This window comes from Magallana gigas, chromosome 5 (assembly GCF_963853765.1).
Source record: "Magallana gigas chromosome 5, xbMagGiga1.1, whole genome shotgun sequence".
In the NCBI taxonomy this organism is placed as follows: domain Eukaryota; kingdom Metazoa; phylum Mollusca; class Bivalvia; order Ostreida; family Ostreidae; genus Magallana; species Magallana gigas.
This window is the reverse complement of record NC_088857.1, coordinates 29,829,525-29,842,576: the sequence shown is the minus strand read 5'-3', so window position 1 is coordinate 29,842,576 and position 13,052 is coordinate 29,829,525. Positions and strand designations below refer to the sequence as shown.

At 32.4% G+C, this 13,052-nt stretch overlaps 2 long non-coding RNA genes across 2 annotated transcripts; both read left to right on the top strand.

Annotated features, from left to right (window-relative positions):
* Nucleotides 1-5,794: 5,794 nt before the first annotated feature.
* Nucleotides 5,795-7,042, top strand: LOC136275829 (uncharacterized). The gene is made up of 3 exons (XR_010714324.1): nucleotides 5,795-6,258; nucleotides 6,783-6,902; nucleotides 7,015-7,042. It is a non-coding gene; the product is annotated as an uncharacterized lncRNA (long non-coding RNA).
* Nucleotides 7,041-9,520, top strand: LOC136269598 (uncharacterized). The gene is made up of 3 exons (XR_010714323.1): nucleotides 7,041-7,117; nucleotides 8,317-8,335; nucleotides 8,900-9,520. It is a non-coding gene; the product is annotated as an uncharacterized lncRNA (long non-coding RNA).
* The last annotated feature ends 3,532 nt before the right edge of the window (nucleotides 9,521-13,052 follow it).

Here is a 13,052-nt window from a genome sequence, read left to right as displayed (position 1 = left end):
CTCATAAAATTTTTACCCTATGATTGAGATTTTCTTAATTTGGAAAATATTACAAACAATTTAAAACTTTAAAATATGAAACACAGTTTATGAATGGTATTGGTACTTAATAGATACAACGCATTTAATTTCAGAAACAATTTTAGAAAATTATTCCAATCTGAATTTCCTCTATCAGTTTTCAAATCCCTAACCATTTTTGATCCAATTTTACAAAAAAAAATTGAATGATGATATTACAAAAACATTTATAGTATTAAACTACTTATATCGACCTTATTCTGTTGGCATAAAAGTTATATAAGGTCAATGATCAAAGTTTGAGATATGGTGTCTTTTATCGGTTATCATCATTTTTTTTAATTTTTGCAATTCATGCCATACGATTATTTCTATGAATAAGTCAGGTAAAACCAACAGAAAATATGCAAAATTATATAGACTAAAATGTAAAATTTTATGTTATAATATTAGAATAATACTGCCAAAAATGTTTTAGCGGAAAACAAACTCGCAAAAATTTATCCGAATTTCCTCTGTTTAAATTGTACTTTATAACAAGCCAATTAAATAAGAAATTTATTTAAAAAAAAACCTTAAAAATCAAAATAAACAAGAACAATTACGTTTATTAACTTAAAATAGTAAGTTTTTATTTTGAGTCCAATTAATCGAGATTTTTTATAAGCGATATTAGTAAAGTAAAACATTTTTATCATTTTTTTTTAAAATATTTGTATATTATAAGAAGTATTCAATTTATAATATTTATAGAAGTAAATTAATGAATATAGATTAAACAGCACACTAAATCATTGATAGCATTACAATTTTACCCTCAGACAAATCCATTGGTCAAGATGACATAAGCCATGAAATGTTGAAGAGCATAATGTATATGTATATAATTGCTATTCCTTTGTGTTTATTATGTATCAAATCATTGAATGATTGTATGTTCCCATGCTCATGAAAAATTTGATTGTTCTTCCCCTTTTTAAGAAAGACGTCTGAACTGATTAATTACCGACCTGTTTCACTTTTGAGGGTCGGAAAGATAATGGAGCGCATAGTATTTTAAGTTATGTATAAGAACATTTTGTTTTCATGACAACGATCTTTTTTACAAATATCAGGCAGGTTTTAACCGGACCATTTTACAGTATACCAACTTATCGAAACTTGAGATTGTATTTTAAAAGCCATTGATGAGGGTAAAGTTTCATGTGTACTTTTTTGCGATCTGTCTAAAGCCTCGATAGAGTATGGCACAAGGGATTGTTATTTTAACTTAAAACATATGGTATACACATGTCAAATTGTTAAATTGGTTTAATAATTATAAAGTCGATAGAACACAAAGAGTTTTGTATTCAAAACATTCACAAAAGTTAATATTAATATTCAGGGGTTCCGCAAGAGTCAGTACCAGGCCTAGGACCACTGTTATTTTTAACATATGTGAATGATGTAGTCGGAAATATTCTCACTTTCTTTAGACACTTTGCTGACGATAATAATTTATAAGATTCTTCAAATAATTTAAAAATCATTGATTATTATTTATATAAGGATCTCACAGAACTTGAAAAATGGTCTAAAAAATGGCTTCCTAAATTTAACCCAACATTGACAGTAGATGTGTATTTTAACTCTAAAACATAGGTAATCACAGATTACAAAGCTCACTGAGACGAGGCATCACCCTACAATTGTGTGAGACATCACCATTATGAGATCACCTTTATCATATTATATGAAAATCATACTTTATGATCTTGGTTATTCATGTATTTTGTTTTAACACAATATCGTATATCATCTGTAAAAAAAATTGTATGATAATTATATGTTCATATGTTAATCAAAATAGTAATATAAAATTTAAATATTGCATCATACCATACTTACACTATATATCATATAATACAATAAAATACCGTAATAAACAATGATGAGATATGATATTGTAACATAAGATATGACATTGTATTGTATTATACATAATTGTATTTGATCACGTAATACAATATAGCATTATATGATACAATATCTAATACATAATACATCATAACATTAAAACATGCATGATATTATATTGTATAATATAGTATGATATTGTATTGTATTATACTGTATTAATTTGATACATAATATAATATTGTATTATATGATACAATATAATTTGATACAACATTGTATCATATCAAATGATACTATATCATGTAATAAAATAAAATATTATATAATACAATTTCATGTGATATGATAATATATCATATAAACCAATATCATATTATTCAATATCGTATGATACGATATTATATAATTTTACGATATCATATAATAAAATTTTATGTGATATAGTTCTATATTACAGGAACTAATATCATATTAAAGAAAATCGTGTGATACAATATTATAGAATATACAATATTGTATCATAGGATACAATATTACATATTGCAATATCAAAATTAATGTAACAGTATCATGTGATAAAATAATAAATTTATAATACAATATAATATTATACATTATTGTATCACAGTATCACAATATACAATACTTTACATAACAATATCAAGATACAATATCATATCAAAAAATAGATACAATATCATATCGTATTATGTAACTTTTTACAAAGTAACATATGATATTACATTGTATCATATTAAACAATAGTGTTTCATATTATACAATACTATAACATAGGATTCATGTTATATTATTTAACAACAACCACATCTATCTATCAAGCAGGTTTGAGTGAGGTAGGAGATTTCTTAAGCATCCTTAATAATGGAGATCAGGCTCTGCATCTGAAGCAACCTTTGCGTTTCATTTATAATATAGTTAAATCAACTATGCAAGATATCATCTATAAAACATGTGAACTGTTCCAAACAACTAACCCCAACCAGCATCCGACACCTGCGGCTAAGATTCAGCATTCGAGCCTGTCAGGTGCCTCAGTATCATAAGACGCATCATCCATGCAAGTTTGGTGAAGTCAGGACCAGTAATAACTAAGATAATATCATCAGAGGGAACCAGCAATTTAAACCTTAACCTCCTCCATCATCCAAAACCTATGACTCAAATTCAGCATCCATGCCTGTCAGGTGCATCTGTATCATAAGACAGACCATCCATGATTGTTTGGTGAAGTACCGATCAGCAGAAACTTAGATATTGCTATCAAAGGGCACCTGCAACAAAAACTTGAACGTGCTCCAAAAACCTTAATCTCCTCCAGCATCTGAAATGTAGGACCCAGATTCAGCAACCAAGTCTTTCAAGTCCTTAAGTAGGTCCAGATGCATCATACATGCAAGTTTGGTGAAGATAGGACAGGTAAAAGCTTAGATACGGGACCTGCAACAAAAATTTTAACCAGGTCCGGACGTCGACGCTGACGCCGGGAGTATAGCATAAGCTCCCCTTGACTACGTCTCGGTGAGATAAAAAGGTTACCGAAAATCCTCCTTCTCTGCATGATTTTTCGAAATTGCCTCGTTCAACTTTTGTTAAGCCGTTAGCACCTTAAAAAAACTTTTTCTGAAAACTTTAAATATACGACATCTATATTATAGTAGCAAAAGCACACAAAAAGTTAAATCTAATGAAAAGAATTAAACTGCAAATCACTTTCTGTTATGTACATATATAACCTTTATCAGGCAACATTACTAATCAATCTTTTTATATTGAATTTTATACTTTTTACATGTTACAATCATGGGACTCGAATGTAGCTGGTATATGTACCTGACTAATAGTTCACCATATTTCTCAACAAGAAGTAAATGAACATATGTTGGCATATAACACCAATATATTCAAAAAGTCAACAGCTTAAAACTAAATATACTTTGACATAGCTAAGCTTCAATGGCAATTCCCTCTGTAAACTCTGGCCTTCTCAGGAATTTAAACAAAGCATGGTACTTTTTACATCCTTGTCTCACGCAGTCCCAATAAATTGATCAGTATATAGAATATAATATTTTTTTTAAAAATAAGCAAGATAAGCAACCCTTTGATTGGGCAGGTCAATTTACAATCCCTGGCTTGAATTTATGTTATAGGGTATACCATACATTAACGCTGTCAGTCAGGTCCAAGAAAGAATGAAGGGAACAGATTAAATGTTAACCACCAGTTTGTATACGCAGTTGACAGGTATTAACGCTTTTTACTCCCGTCTTAGAACATATAACTATAGTGTGACCCCAGAGAATACCAATATCCTATTTCTATTGTAAGGTAGCAAGGGACAGTTTCGAATAAAGTAACCGTCAATATTTTTGTAAAATTGAGAGTTGCTGTACTTGAAGGCTTATGAGTGTTGCTAAAATTCATGAAATGATTTTTAATGATTATCATTAGTTAGAGGGGTGTCTCTTGTTGAAATATTTTTGTAAAATTGAGAGTTGCTGTACTTGAAGGCTTATGAGTGTTGCTAAAATTCATGAAATGATTTTTAATGATTATCATTAGTTAGAGGGGTGTCTCTTGTTGAAATTGATATGCAATATGTAGGCCCCTTATGTAAGGTACATGAGAATCAGAAGTAAAATGCGAAACCTGCGGCTATGACTGTTGTGCTGACTTTACACAGTGAAATTGCAAGTTACAGACGGGAGGTTAAATAACACGAAAAGTAGGTGGATGGGATATTGTAAACTATACACCGGTAAGTTTCTGACATGTGATAGTGCAACATGCACGCGGTACGGAAGGTCAACCCTCTGCAGGGAATTAGCTGGGGGAGGTCTAAAAAGCTGAAAAATCATGAAAAATTAGCAAAATATGAAAGGGTCAAAATCTCATAAAAACCAGTAATTAGAGGATTTTACAGGTTTTGATTTGTAATTTTCTTCAGAAATTGGTGATTGGCCTTATAAAGAGTGAATTAAAGGTATTTGTGCTGAATGGGAACTGAGGAAATTCTAGTTACAGAGTTCCGAAGACATGCATCCCTTGGCTACAATGAATTGTATCAAAAAAATTGTCCCCTGCCACCTAACAATCAAATCACCAAAGGATCACCAAAATAATACGATTTAAATTCATATGTTATATTTATAACAAACTGACGATTAAAGCACCAATACACTTCAAAAATAAAAAAAAAAATGTGTATGAATAAAGGTAGGATGGGGGGGGGGGGGTTCAATAATGAGAACTGCAGAAAGATTGGGTTTCAATATTTCACTAATATTCTCTCAAATAGCTAGCGATAAAAAAATAAAAATAAATAGCAGGAAGTACGATATTTCGCGTCCATATTATTTTTTGAACCCTCCTCTGACAATTGGAATTGAAAGTCAAAAGAAGGATTTCATGGCCATATTTTAAATCCTCTCTCTTCAAAGAGAAATGAAAATCAAAAGATGGAATTAATACTTCGCGCCCAATATATTTGAACATTCTCTCCAATGAGAATTTAAATTCAAAATCGCATTTAATATTTCGCAGCCATTTTTTAACCCCTTTCCATTAGCAGTGAATATCAGAATTAATCAATATTAACCAGCCACATCTTTTATCTTTAACCCCCTTGTCAATAAAAAAGTAAAAAACCGAAGGGAGTTCAATATTTCGAAGCCATAATATTTTGAACTTTCTGTCCAATAGCAAAAGAAAATCAGAGGGGGTTTAATTTTTAAACCCGCTCTCCGATGAGAATAGAAGAGAGTGGGGTCGGGCTTAAATATTTTTGGACATCTTGAATCTCATAAACAGGTACATGTAGGCACCTTTACTTCTTTAGTCTTTAAATGTCAAGGACGGTTCTGACTAAGCTGAAGTGCAGTCATTTTTTGTATCGCATATTCTTTCATGTTGGGATAAAACTGTGTCATTTAGGCATATCAAATGTTGACGTACTGTGTTTAAAAAGAGAATGAATGATTTGCAACGCAATTCATTTCATTTTTTAAGACCTTGAGTGAACAATATGTTGTCTAATTAGCACCGGTACTATTTCATTTTCATGTGACTAATCGTTTGTTATGATCATTTTAAAGTGCTCAGCAGTATAATTTTTTATATATTTATTTTTTAAAAATAAGTCCATTTATCAATGCTGAATTATTTTGCGCATCATGATTAGGCCTGACTTATATAAAACGGACAAATTTGAATGACACAACAATAAATTGAAAAATAGTCTAAGAAAGATGCAAGCAAGAGGTCTTCTGAACGGCTGTGCGCTAATACTTTTATTTATCATACAGACTGCAACAGGTAAGTAGGAACACATCTAATTAATATTTCTAATATCTTAATAAAATTTTTATGAGTTGCAGTTTTAATGTTGAAATTTTTTTGTACAAAATGTTGTTGTCCTTTAAAATGACAAAACAATCATTGCTTTTAATTTTTTGTTAGCCTTATATTTGTGGAAAAGGCATTTAAGAACTTCAGCCTTAATTGGATCAAAATTGAATTTTTTTGTCGTCCTGTACAAAAATTGATCTGCTATATATTCCTTAGAACAGAAATCTTTCCTCTGACAAAAATGAATGGTTTTTTTTTCAAATCTTATTTATCATAAAAGTTTAAGTTACATGTAGACTTGTTATACTAGCAGGTTTTAGCAGCAATTAAAATTCTGAAAAATACAGCTCATATTGCTTTAAAGAAACGACTCATGGATCTTGTTTTAATAATAGTTTTTATCTATATACATGTTGCAAACTTGTTAGCCTTATAAGCATATGTATGCGACATTTTCTGATAATTGTTTACCTGTATATTCATCACAAAAGGCGACACAAGATGTATACAAAAAGAAGGAAAATGTCAGGAGAACTCCATACCGTGTGATAATTACCAAAGTGGGTTATGTAATGGTGGACGAACCAGACAGTGCTGCATTTCCAACCAAGGTTCTGTTTTTTACTAAAATAACAACAAAAATTCGTCAAGTGTGGCTCTTTTTTGCTTAGAAGAACGTCGTTAAAAAATAAAATCAATAATTGCTTATTTTTGTATAAATAGTCGCTGATAAACGTTGCATGGATAAAGGTGTCCTGTAGAGGGACATACACGAGCGGATTGTGTGGAGGATCAGCGTCCAGGAAGTGCTGTGTCCCACAGTCAGGTAGTTACAAATGTTCATATTTTTGTGTCCGAAATTCTTTCGGCGATTTCTTAATGAGAGACATGAAATAATTATTTGATAAACAGTAAAAGCCGGTGTTGCTACATGTAAAACGCAGAACGGAAAATGGAACGGAAAACTACAATGACGATTATCGCCTAAATATTGTATAGATTGGATACATCATTTCTTAACAATTTATGAATGACTATTATCAAAAGGTTACTTAATTATTTGAGATCATTCTTACGAATGTTTATCAACTAAAACATTGCGCGTTTATTTTGTTAAATAAAGTATACGTACGAAACGGAAAAATGAAGTGTACACACATTGTGATTAATTAAGCTTAGCCTATTAGAACAACTTTCTAATTATTTTCCTTTTGTAATATTGTTGGAATACCTGTGTAGGACAGTTGGTTGATGCGTTTGGTTGTGTTTTTCATGACTTCGAAACGTGCATAGGATTTTGAATTATTTTAAAAAGTTCAAACTTGATGTACTCTCACCGACATTGAATATTTAATGATCCATACTATTAAAAAATTATTGATAGCATTATTGGTATCAAACTCAATATTTACAAGATATCGGGGTCATTTGCTTTTGAAAACGGCTTATTTGGAAAACACAAGACAATTAAGCCGTGATCAATGCTTTGATGATAAAACCAATATGTCAAAAGGACTGGATAGAGGTTTTCTTGAATTGGAAATGTTGTGCAAATGTGGTTAAATCCTCATCTTATATTTCACGGGAATAGGGGAAAACAAACGAGAAAAAAAAATTAAAAAATTTAATGAAAAAATATAATCTTAAATATTCAGTGTCAGGGTCATGTCAAATAAAAAATGTTGTAACGAAGCAAAACATCATGAACGCCTTACAGTTGGAAAACACACAACTGTCAATACACAGTATCTCTTTTTGCGCCGAAACTTGTTTCTCCGATTAGCTACACACTACGGCTCTGCAAAAATAAGACATTGTTAATGTACGACAGTAAATATTTTTGCTACATATGTAATGTGTCAGCGAACGTAACACGATGTCATCTTTGATATGAGGAAACCTAAACATGTATATAAAAATTAAATAATTGTTATTAATGTAGTTATTAAAATACATTCAGCTTATTTTTGGACAGTAATATTAATCATTTGCACTAACTTGTAGTGTTTATTATTTCCATTTTAGCATCAAGTGGAAAATTATGGTAAGCTTGATTTAAATTAAATGTGTTTGTCGTTTATTTTAGACTACATGTGTAATTCTTTCTTGCGGTGTGATTATATATGTTTGTAATTCTTATAATTTTTTATCATTTATCAAATAATCATTTTATACGTTTATGACTTAATTTCAAACATTACATATTATTATAATTATACTATTATTTATTAAATGTTGTATTACCATTATTTTGGATTCGAACTTGTCAGATTCAAACAGGATTTTTTTCTAATACGTAAATTTTAAACTAGATTGGTTGAAGATTTTGTTCAGAAATTTCTGCCTTATATATCTTTGTAAGAATATACATAACTATCTACATGTATTTGAAACTAATGCAAAAGTAAGGAATTAAAATACTTTCAAACGTTCATACTATACGTGTCATTAAAACAAAGCAAGCTGTTGTTTCAAGACAATTCAAAAGTGCCAAAAAAGAAAAGACATAATGTTAAAATTTATTGGGAAAAAAATTAAATATGTAATCTAAGCCTTTTTTCATTTAGCTTGTTTCAACTGCACTGTTACTTTTGAATGCATTTTTCAGTACCGACGCTAACTTTCAAACTGTTGGAAGAGTTGTGTTTGGTGAAGCCAGAGGGGAAACGGCAAGAGGACAGTTAGCAGTTGCATACAGCATTGTCAACAGAATAAACCACTCGGGGTATCCCAATACGCTTAATGCAGTTGTTAACCAAAAGACTGCTGGTGGGGCTTACTATGAAACTCTGGGCGTGGCTGCTCACACAAAAGCTTGGAACGTTGCCAAAAAAGGAAACACACAGGAATATAAAAATGCTATCAAAGCCTCTAGTGACGCCTTGTGCGGTAGAGTCAGCGATCCAACGACATGCGCAACAGACTACTGCGCATATGATCCGTGTTCTGCAACAAACTCTAATAAATATTGGACGGCAACCAACAAAATCCCAATCGGACGTCACTACTTTGTTTGCCGCGTAAAAGCCAGCGGTTAATTTGAATACCTTTTTTGTTTGCTGGTGTCGTATATTGAATTTATTTTATCAAATTAAATTATAGGTACACGACTATAGGCTGATTAGTTCAGTGTCAGATAACCAACTATAAATACAAATTTGTTTTTTGGACATGTTATTAATGTATAATTTGAAAATGCATGTCTTTCAAAACAAATAAAATTGGAATGACCCAGGTTGTAAATGATTTTAAGTCATTTAAAAAAATTGTCAAAACTACGACAATCAGAAATATACAAATTGTCACTTTAAGGTTTTGATACAGGTGAATGTTTTACAAAGTTAAAATAAAGCCATATAATGAAAAATGACAATAACAAACTGTCAACCATATCAAATACCCATAAAACGAAATACAAATTCAAAACAGAGCAACACGTACGTCTAAAAAGATAGAGGTAGGAACAGGTGTCTAGGAGGAGTGAGCATCCTCTGCTGACTAGTCACACCCACCGTGTGCTCTTTGTCGTAATCGGGAACAAGAAGCCCATGAGCCAAATCGCTCACCTGAGCAACAATAGGCATTACAAAATCAGCTTCAGGGAGTCATAATACAAAGTATCTGGGCAATGTGGTATACATGTAGATCCTGTATAAAAAAAATCAGTTTCTCCCAGAATATTCTTATATTTATAATCAAGTCCCATTTCTAACCTGATGATTTTATAGTCATATCACATTCAGCATTGCAGTTTTCAAAAGACCCTAAACAATTGTTTATATATATAGGATATTAACCTACATCAAACTCTGAACCCCTTGTGAGGCCCAATAATCGTCCAGGGGCCAAAGTTTAAACAATTTTAAAGAATCAGCAGTATGTAAAAATGCTTGCATTTAAGTAAAAGCATATATAATAACATTTCAGTTTTTGTGAATAATTAAAATGTTTTCCTTTGTACAACTGGATCCCCAATGTGGCTTCACCCTACTCCTAAAGATTTTGATTTGAACAAATTCAAATCTACACTATCTGAAGTTACTTTCACTAAAGTTACAGCTTTTCTACGCAAATGTTTTTTTTAAAAATTCAGGATTTTAAAAAAAGATTTACTCTATATATTCCTATGTAAAAAGTCGACCCCAATTGTGGCCCCACCCTACCCCTGGGGGTCATGATTTTCACAACTTTGAATCTACACAATCTGAGACTGCTTCCACTTAGGTTTCAGCTTTCCCGGCCAAATGGTTCTTCAGAAGAAGATTTTAAAGATCTACTCTGTATATTCCTAGGTAAAAATTCTATCCCCATTGTGGCCCCACCCTACCCGCGAGGGTCATGCTTTTCACAACTTTGAATCTACACTACCGGCGGACGCTTCCACATAGGTTTCAGTTTTCCTGGCCTAAATGTTTCTGAGAAGAAGAATTTTAAAGATCTATCTCTATCTTTAACTATGTTAAAACTCAACCACATTGTGGCCCCATCCTAACCCCAGGGGTCATTGTTTTCACAACTTTGAATCTACAATACCTGAGGATGCTTCTATACAGGTTTCAGCTTCCCTGGCCAAATGGTTTAGGAGAAGAAGATTTTAAAAGCATTACTCTATATATTCCTATGTAAAACTTCGACCCCCATTGTCGCCTTACCCTACCCCCGGGGGTCATGATTTTTACAACTTTGAATCTACACTTTCTGAGACTACTTCCATAAAAGTTTCAGCTTTCCTTGCCAAATGGTTCTTCAGAAGAAGACTTTAAAGATATACTCTACATATTTATTGTGGCCCCACCTACCCCCGAAGGTCATGATTTTCACAACTTTAAATCTATACTACCTGAGAATGCTTTCACGTAAGGTTCAGCTTTCCTAGCCAAATGGTTCTTGAGAAGATTTTTTAAAGATTTAATCTATATATTTCTATGTAAAATTCGACCCCCATTGTGGCCCCACCCTGCCAGTGGGGAGTCATGATTTTCACAACTTTTAATTTACACTACCTGAGGATGCTTCCACATAAGTTTCAGCTTTCTTGTCTAAATGGTTCTTGAGAAGAAGATTTTTAAAGATTTACTCTATATATCCTATATATAAATTCGACCCCCACTGTGGACCAATCCTACCCCCGGGGGTCATGATTTTCGAAACTTTAAATCTACATTACCTGAGGATCTTCCACACAAGTTTCAGCTTTACTTGCTTTATGGTTCTTGAGAAGATTTTTGAAAAATTCTCAAAAATTTTCAATAATTCCTAATTGTCTCCCAATGTAAAAGGGCGTGGCATTTAATTTTAACAACTTTGAATCCACTTGGCCTTTTCAATGACATGAAGGAATGGGGATAGTGCAAGTCACTTACATTTTTGAATACCGATCACCACTCAATTCTGCCATTCGTGACCTTCCACCTCGGGGATCGTGTTCAACACTTCCCTTTCGGGAGAAATTCTTTAAAATAGGTCCTACTGTACTCGGGTGTATACCTAATGATTCACTTATTTTGTTGCTGTTTAATCCCTTTGAATTCAATATTACGATCCGTTCCTTTCAATCTGTTGACAGTTCTCTTTTTCTTCGGCATTGTTTACATTTAGTTTCTGCACCAGATATCGTCGGCGTATGGGAACAAGAATTTCTTAAATAAATCATACCCCATATAAATTTCAACCCGGATACTGTGCTCTGAACATGTATAGTTAAGCGTCAGCATTAAAAATAAAATTTGAAGCAATCACAGTTGTGAATACGCCAGCAATATTTGTTGCAATACTTTTGGCCTCAGTTTATTTTAGCTTCAGTTGTATCACAAATGATTCTCTCGGATACAACACAGACTATTCAAACCTTAATACTCTAAAGGGAAGATATTGTCGTTGTCTCAAGAAGCCAACATCCAGTTGAAAAATCTTCAGTAGCAATCAACATGGAACCTGTGGCAGGCCCGAGTATGGGCAACCAAGCCCCAACAAGCCCGCACATCACTTTTTCGTGGCTCCTCACAAAACAGGAACAACACATTTTAATTTATGTAATATGGAACTTTACCTCTTTTTGCACCCAAAAATTCTGGATGCTTGTGAGCTGAAGGATGGCTTTAAATATGGTTTTAAATACAAGTATTTTGGTCCCTGTTTTGCATCAAATTAGGATAATTAATTTCAATCAAACTGCACCTTAAGGACTATGCAAAAAATTGAATTAGCTCGTGTTGCAGGTCCATTCGATCAAATACCTATGCATAAATTTAGATATCGGCATAGTAATTTTTTACATATCGGCATTGTTGATAAGAAAGATGGGGGTTGGCGTTTCATACGCTATTTATCATTTCATGAAAGAATTGTGTTAATGATGTCATTGACCAAAATTATTGCACGGTTCATTAAACACCGTTTGATAAAGTTCTTGAAATGATTGCTAATATAAGGTACAGACTCCTTTCTTGCAAAGATAGATGTAGAGTCAGCTTTAAGTTCAGTACAAGTAAAGCCATCTGACCAAGAGTTGCTAGGTTTTGAATTTAACAATTTGTTTCATTGTGATATGAGTCTACCTCTCAGTGAGTGTCTTCAATAAATTCTGCTCTATGGGAAAAATTACTTGTGTTCTAGAAAAACAGGCAGTGGCGTCGGAAGCAAATTGAAAGGGGGCACTTCCCCCCAACACTCTACATCTTTTTCTTCCTCCCTTTCTCGCACCCAGTCAGATTCCGAAATATCACCAGAAAAAGAGAACAGCTACCGCAAACAAGTCCACA